General features: G+C 43.1%; 1 long non-coding RNA gene across 1 annotated transcript; it reads left to right on the forward strand.

Moving 5' to 3' along the window:
• Positions 1–5,170: 5,170 nt before the first annotated feature.
• LOC119298170 lies at positions 5,171–7,159 on the forward strand. Its single transcript, XR_005145808.1, has 3 exons — positions 5,171–5,233; positions 6,303–6,422; positions 6,520–7,159. It is a non-coding gene; the product is annotated as an uncharacterized LOC119298170 (long non-coding RNA).
• Positions 7,160–7,712: the final 553 nt, after the last annotated feature.

A 7,712-nucleotide genomic window follows, 5' to 3' on the forward strand; every position in this document is an offset into this window, starting at 1 on the left:
TGTTTCGAGTTACTAATCTTAGCAACTGAACCGGTATCAAATACTCTGGGGTTAGTATGAACATTAGTAAAGTACACATCAATAACATGTATATCAAATATACTTTTGTTCACTTTGTCATCCTTCTTATCTACCAAGTATTTGGGGTAGTTCCGCTTCCAGTGACCATTCCCTTTGCAGTAGAAGCACTCAGTTTCAGGCTTAGGTCTAGCTTTGGCCTTCTTCACAGGAGTGGCAACTTGCTTGTCATTCTTCTTGAAGTTCCCTTCCTTTTCCTTGCCCTTTTACTTGAAACTAGTGATCTTGTCAATCATCAACACTTGATGCTTTTTCTTGATTTCTACCTTTGCCAATTTCAACATCGCGAAGAGCTTGGGAATTGTTTTCGTTATCCCTTGCATATTATAGTTCATCACGAAGTTCTAGTAACTTGGTGATAGTGACTAGACAACTCTGTCAATCACTATCTTATCTAAAAGATTAACTCCCACTTAATTCAAGTGATTGTAGTACTCAGACATTCTGAGCACATGCTCACTAGCTGAACTATTCTCCATCATCTTGTAGGCAAAGTACTTGTCAGAGGTCTCATACCTCTTAACACGGGCATGAGTCTGAAATACCAATTTCAGCTCTTGGAAAATCTCATATGCTCCGGAGCGTTCAAAACGTTTTTGAAGTCCCGATTCTAAGCCGTAAAGTATGGCGCACTAAACTATCAAGTAGTCATCATACCGAGCTTGTCGAATGTTCATAACGTCTGCATCTGCTCCTGCAAAAGGTCTGTCACCTAGCGGTGCATTAAGAACATAATTCTTCTGCGCAACAATGAGGATAATCCTCAGATCACGGAGGTAGTCCGCATCATTGCTACTAACATCTTTCAACATAGTTTTCTCTAGGAACATATCATAAATAAAACAGGGAAGCTATACACGAGCAATTGATCTACAACATAGATATGCAAATACTATCAGGACTAAGTTCATGATAAATTTAAGTTTACTTAATCATATTACTTAAGAACTCCCACTTAGATAGACATCCCTCTAGTCATCTAAATGATCACGTGATCCATATCAACTAAACCATGTCCAATCATCACGTGAGATGGAGAAGTTTTCAATGGTGAACTTCACTATGTTGATCATATCTACTATATGATTCACGCTCAACCTTTCGGTCTCAGTGTTCCGAGGCCATATCTGCATATGCTAGGATCGTCAAGTTTAGAGTATTCTTCTTGTGCAAAACTGGCTTGCACACGTTGTATATGAACGTAGAGCTTATCACACCCGATCATCACGTGGTGTCTCGGCACGACGAACTTTAGCAATGATGCATACTCAGGGAGAACACTTATACCTTGAAATTTAGTGAGAGATCATCTTGTAATGCTACTGCCGTACTAAGCAAAATAAGATGCATAAAGGATAAACATCACATGCAATCAATATAAGTGATATGATATGGCCATCATCATCTTGTGCCTTTGATCTCCATCTTCAAAGCACTGTCATTATCACCATCGTCACTGGCTTGACACCTTGATCTCCATCGTAGCATCATTGTCGTCTCGCCAACTATTGCTTCTACGACTATCGCTACCGCTTAGTGATAAAGTAAAGCAATTACATGGCGATTGTATTTCATACAATAAATCGGCAACCATATGGCTCCTACCAGTTGCCGATAACTATGTTACAAAACATGATCATCTCATACAATAATTTATATAATCACGTCTTGACCATATCACATCACAACATGCCCTGCAAAAACAAGTTAGACATCATCTACTTTGTTGTTGCAAGTTTTACGTGGCTGCTACGGGCTTAGCAAGAACCGTTCTTACCTACGCATCAAAAACCACAACGCGATATAGTGATTGATTTTTGATCTTCATAAAGAACCCTTCTCATTGAATCCGATTAACTAAAGTAGGAGAAACTAACACCCGCCAGCCACCTGTGTGCAAAGCACGTCAGTAGAACCAGTCTCATGAACGCGGTCATGTAATGTCGGTCTGGGCCGCTTCATCATTCAACAATACCGCCGAATCAAGAAACTAGTGACGGCAAGCAATATGTATATACTCACGCCCACAACTCCTTTGTGTTCTACTCGTGCATATAACATGTACGCATAGACCTAGCTCGGATGCCACTGTTGGGGAACGCAGTATTTCAAAAAAAATTCTACGATCACGCAAGATCTATCTAGGAGATGCATAGCAACGAGAGGGGAGAGTGTGTCTACGTACCCTCGTAGACCGAAAGCGTAAGCATTGAGTAACGCGATTGATGTAGCCGAACGTCTCCACGATCCAACCGATCAAGTACCGAACGCACGACACCTCCGCGATCTGCACACGTTCAGCTTGATGACGTTCCTCAAACTCTAGATCCAGTTGAGGCCAAGGGAGAGTTTCGCCAGCACGGCGGCGTGTTGACAGTGATGATGAAGTTACCGACGTAGGGCTTCGCATAAGCACTACAACAATATGATCGAGGTGGAAATCTATGGAGGGGGCACCGCACACGACTAAGATCAACTTGTGTCTCTATGGGGTGCCCCCTCCCCCGTATATAAAGGAGTGGAGGAGGGGGAGGGACGGCCTCATAGGGCGCGCCCCAAGGGAGGATTCCTACTCCTACTAGGAGTAGGTTTCCCCCCCTTTCCTAGTCCAACTAGGAGGCGGAAGGAAGGGAAGAGAAAGAGAAGGAAAGGAGCCCCCCGCCAAACCCTACCCCAATTCGGATTGGGCCTAGGGGGCATGCGCCACACCTGGCCGCCTCCTCCTCTCTTCCTCTATGGCCCATCAAGGCACATTAATTCCCCGGGGTGTTCCCGTAACCCTCTGGTACTCCGGTAAATGCCCGAACTAATCCGAAACCTTTCTGGTGTACAAACATAACCTTCCAATATATCAATCTTCATGCCTCGACCATTTCGAGACTCCTCGTCATGTCCGTGATCACATCCGGGACTCTGAACTACCGTCGGTACATCAAAACACATAAACTCATAATACCGACCGTCATCGAACGTTAAGCGTGCGGAACCTACGGGTTCGAGAACTATGTAGACATGACCGAGACCCATCTATGGTCAATAACCAACAGCGGAACCTGGATGCTCATATTGGTTCCTACATATTCTATGAAGATCTTTATCGGTCAAACCGCATAACTACATACGTTGTGCCTTTTGTCATCAGTATGTTACTTGCCCGAGATTCGATCGTCGGTATCATCATACCTAGTTCAATCTCGTTACCGGCAAGTCTCTTTATTCGTTCCGTAATGCATCATCCCATAACTAAATCATTAATCACATTGCTTGCAAGGCTTTAGTGATTACCGAGAGGGCCCAGAGATATCTCTTCGAAAATCAGAGTGACAAATCCTAATCTCGATCTATGCCAACTCAACAAACACCATTGGAGATACCTGTAGAGCATCTTTATAATCACCCAGTTACGTTGTGACGTTTGATAGGACACTAAGTATTCCTCCGGTATTCGGGAGTTGCATAATCTCATACTCATAGGAACATGTATAAGTCATGAAGGAAGCAATAGCAATAAACTAAACGATCATAGTGCTAAGCTAACAGATGGGTCTTGTCCATCACATCATTCTCTAATGATGTGATCCCGTTCATCAAATGACAACACATGTCTATGGATAGGAAACTTAACCATCTTTGATTAACGAGCTAGTCAAGTAGAGGCATACTAGGGACACTCTGTTTGTCTATGTATTCACACATGTACTAAGTTTCCGATTAATACAATTCTAGCATGAATAATAAACATTTATCATGATATAAGGAAATATAAATAACAACTTTATTATTGCCTCTAGGGCATATTTCCTTCAGTGCTCTGCCTCAAGAGCTGGCTGGGCAAGCACTTCTACTAGAGCTTCCTATTGGTTACCGCGTGCATGATCCTCGACGGCGATGGCGGTGGCGACAAGGACGACAATGACGATGACGACGTATATTTTTTGTAGCTAGGGCTTGAAAACAATCTGATGGTCTGTATATTTTGGTGAGGTGGTATATACTAACCCCCACGGTGATCACGAACTTGCGGTAATAGGATGATACCCTCTTTTGGATGTGCTGGTGGTAGGATGACACCCTCTTTTGGATATGCTGGTGGTAGGATGACACCCTCTTTTGGATGTGCTGGTGGTAGGATGACACCATAGTAGTGCTAGGTTAAACTTGCTATGCATATGATCATGCATGCTTACTAGTTATCTTCTACTACATTGCTTGTTGTTTGTGTGCTCCTTTCTTTGCTGCTTGATTATTCCATTGCTTATTGCTTATTGTTTCAACTGTTGCTCCTTGTGCGCTGCTAGGACAAGTGGTATGTGATGTTTGTCGGGAGGGCACCAAGGGTTTACAGTTCATGGGAAGTTTGTAACCAACAAGTTTCAGGGTACAACAACAACAACCACACAGGGTTTAAGACTAGGCAAGCGGTAGAAGATGCTTATGCCAAATTTGTGCGAAAGCAGGCATGCAAGGTTGAAGTTGACAAGACGGCGCCACACTTTGGGGTGAAGACTTTGATCATCATCATGCAGTTTCTCGCCATTGCAGTGTTGTGGTATCGGTGTGGTAGCTGTGATCATGCGTAAGGTAATTTCACCACATAGGGTACAAAGTTAGCACACCTGACATCTTGTGTGCAATCAAACAGTGTGCTTATGTGTGAGCTGAAACAATATACAAGCAATCAAACAACTTGTGCAAAGCTATCCCCTAATACGGGCAAGCAAGCAAAATGTATGAAACCAAACGAGTCGTAGACGTTGGTTTCTAGGCTGTTCCTAGCTTCATAGAGCCAAGTTGGGCTGAAACGGCAACCAAACACGCCTTGTATCTCGCCGTCCCGGGACACAACACCTGCGCGACCGCAAGCGCACTGGAAGGATCGCGACCGCCACAGCCGGGCACTACGACACGACACTCCCACCTCCACGCCCGCGCGCGGAGGACGAACGAGGGAGGCTCCGGCCCTGAGATGCTCGCGGTGTTCGACATGGCGGTGGCGCCGAGCCCGGAAGGGCTGCAGCAGCCGGGCGAGGCCGGGCACGGCGCGGAGGGGGTCGCAGCCCGGTTACGAGAGGCCCGCCCGGAAGCGGTCACCGTCGACTTCGGCGGCCACCGCCATGGCCTACTCTTCCCACGGCCAGAGGCCCTTCCTCCCCAGGTGAGATCACGGGATTCTCCGTTGATTTTGTTTCCCTCGTGCCCTGCGTTCCTGCCTAAATCCACGGATCTACGGTGCGTCAGCGTCAGCTGCAAGCCTGCAAACATGGAGATGCCCGAGCATGATCTCACATAAATTTTGCCCTCTGCCGTGAGGAACTGAGGATTCATGGTGTTACTGTCGCCATGGGCACATTATGTTACTAGTAGCTCATCACATGGTCTGCAACATGAGAAGAGTCCTGTCCTGACAAGTTATACCTCGCGCTCATTTCTGCTGCCGAGATCAACCTCGTCATCGAGGCCTACAGAGCCCTGAGTAGTGAGAGATATGGATGGCAAATTTATCCTTGTGCTCAGTTCAGTCTTTGTGGCTGCTGTAAGTGGATATCTGGGTTTTATTTTGGTACTCGATTCAGTTCAGTAACGTGCAAGCTATAGTAAATCTCGTCGACACGAAATCGAACCACGATAGCCAACTTTTAAGATTGCAATTGTGTGGTTACACTGAACTTTCCACCTCAGTTATTGCAGATTCGCAGCACAATGCGTATTTCTTTGGAAGATTTTGATATGTCAGTTTATGTATTGTCTTTTTTTTCTGTTTCTTTTTTGTCACTTGCCTATCGTTGCTAGTAGCGATGTTTATTCAAGCGTCAGTTGCGTGTGGCGGTTTCAATAGGACTCGAAGTATGTCTGCCCCAGTTTGGTCCATACTCCTACTGAACTTTGGGGCTGCGTTATACAATGTTCAGCATGTTGCAATTAGTACTCGAAGTATGTCCCAACGTTCAATCTTATCTCGTCTTTACCTCTCCGGTCCAATATGCCTTCACATAACAGACCATGTTAATCGAGATCAGACTAGATGTCACCAATGCCCTCTGTTATTTCTGAACAAATCTTCCTGCTGTGTATCTGGCATTCTGCATGTCTGCATTTCACATCAATGCGACAAACAAAACTATGTCATGTTCATTCATTTATCCTTAACCTATAACTGTAAAGAAATTAATTGACTTAGTACTGTAAAGAAATTAAACTTATATTGCCTGTCCATTTTCCTACAGGATGCTGATGGTGGCGTCCATTCTACTGCGGAGTTGATTCGGAGGGTCACATTGTAGTTTCCGACGATGATGAAATTGTGCAGAACGCTTCTGGAAAATCCTTTGCACCGTTCCCCAAAGGTGTGCCTAGATTGCAACCAAGCAAGCAAAGATGCCAATCATCTCTGTATTCTTTCTCATTCTCTGATGGCCAACAGTCGATTATTTTTGTTGACAGGTTTCTTCTTCACGACTTTCTGGGACTGCAGAGCTACGAGCATCCTCATTTGGTGCCGAGGGTTGACGGCAAAGGGAAGGTATGCGGCACAACTTCCCAGTCGATACACAGGCCAAGAAAGATACCACCAATTCGTACCGTTTTGTTTAAAGTTTCCACTCCAACAAAAAAACTGCTTTTTCTTTGGAACAACATACGGAATTGTGGTCGCTCTGCCTTCTTGATCATTCTACCATGATTCAAAAATATCATTTTTTATACAACTTCTTAGAAATTTATAGGATGAGACCATCACAAAAAGTAGGACAAACGATATTTGTTAACGGGATTAAACAATCAATGCTTATATCCTAGGGCATGATTGCACATAGAGGTACTAAATTGGCGGTAAAGCCCACTGAGGCCACTAGATGCATCTCGGGCATCACGTGCTCAGACTATGTCTTGGCCGTACCGATTCCTATTAGGAATCGCCTACGGCCGAGCAAACCGAGCTAACCCATCAACACATTCGTTCACCGCCGTTCTTACGTCGCTATAGTTCGCTCGCTCGATCCTTTTTTTTCATTTTCTTTGATAAACCTCCGCGTTTTCATTAATTTTGTCATTGGTTTTTCAATTTTCCTTCATTATACTGTGATATCTTTGGTTTTCATTGATTTTCTTTGGGTTTTTTTTCCTTTCTTCATTATACTTTTGGTTATTTTTTCTTTCTTCTTGGTTTCCTTCGTATTCCTTGATTTTATTTACTTTTTTGTTTCTTTCTTAGTTTTAATCAGTTTCCTTTTTTGACACATGTCTATTTTTTGTGAGTGCACAATATTCATCTTTTAGCACACAAGTGGAACATTTTTTGATACACTTTGGACATTTCAAATACATAATGTACATTCTTTTCTTAAAATAAATGTTTGAAACAGTTTTTTAATACATAGTAACATTCTTGGAATACATCTTGTACATAAATTTATTGGAAATGAATACTTTTTAAACAGCACGAACATTTTTTATATGTATAAAATTTTAAAATCTCCAAGAACATTATTTTGGAAACACATGAATATTTCTTTAAAATGTCACCTGCATTTTTTAATTAGAAATAAACATATTTTTACATTTGTATAAATAATTTTATAAAAGGTCACAAACATTTTTTTTATCATGGGAAATTTTCTTTAAAATGTCGCGTACCT

The sequence above is a fragment of the Triticum dicoccoides genome, chromosome 5A, assembly GCF_002162155.2.
Source record: "Triticum dicoccoides isolate Atlit2015 ecotype Zavitan chromosome 5A, WEW_v2.0, whole genome shotgun sequence".
NCBI lineage: Eukaryota > Viridiplantae > Streptophyta > Magnoliopsida > Poales > Poaceae > Triticum > Triticum dicoccoides.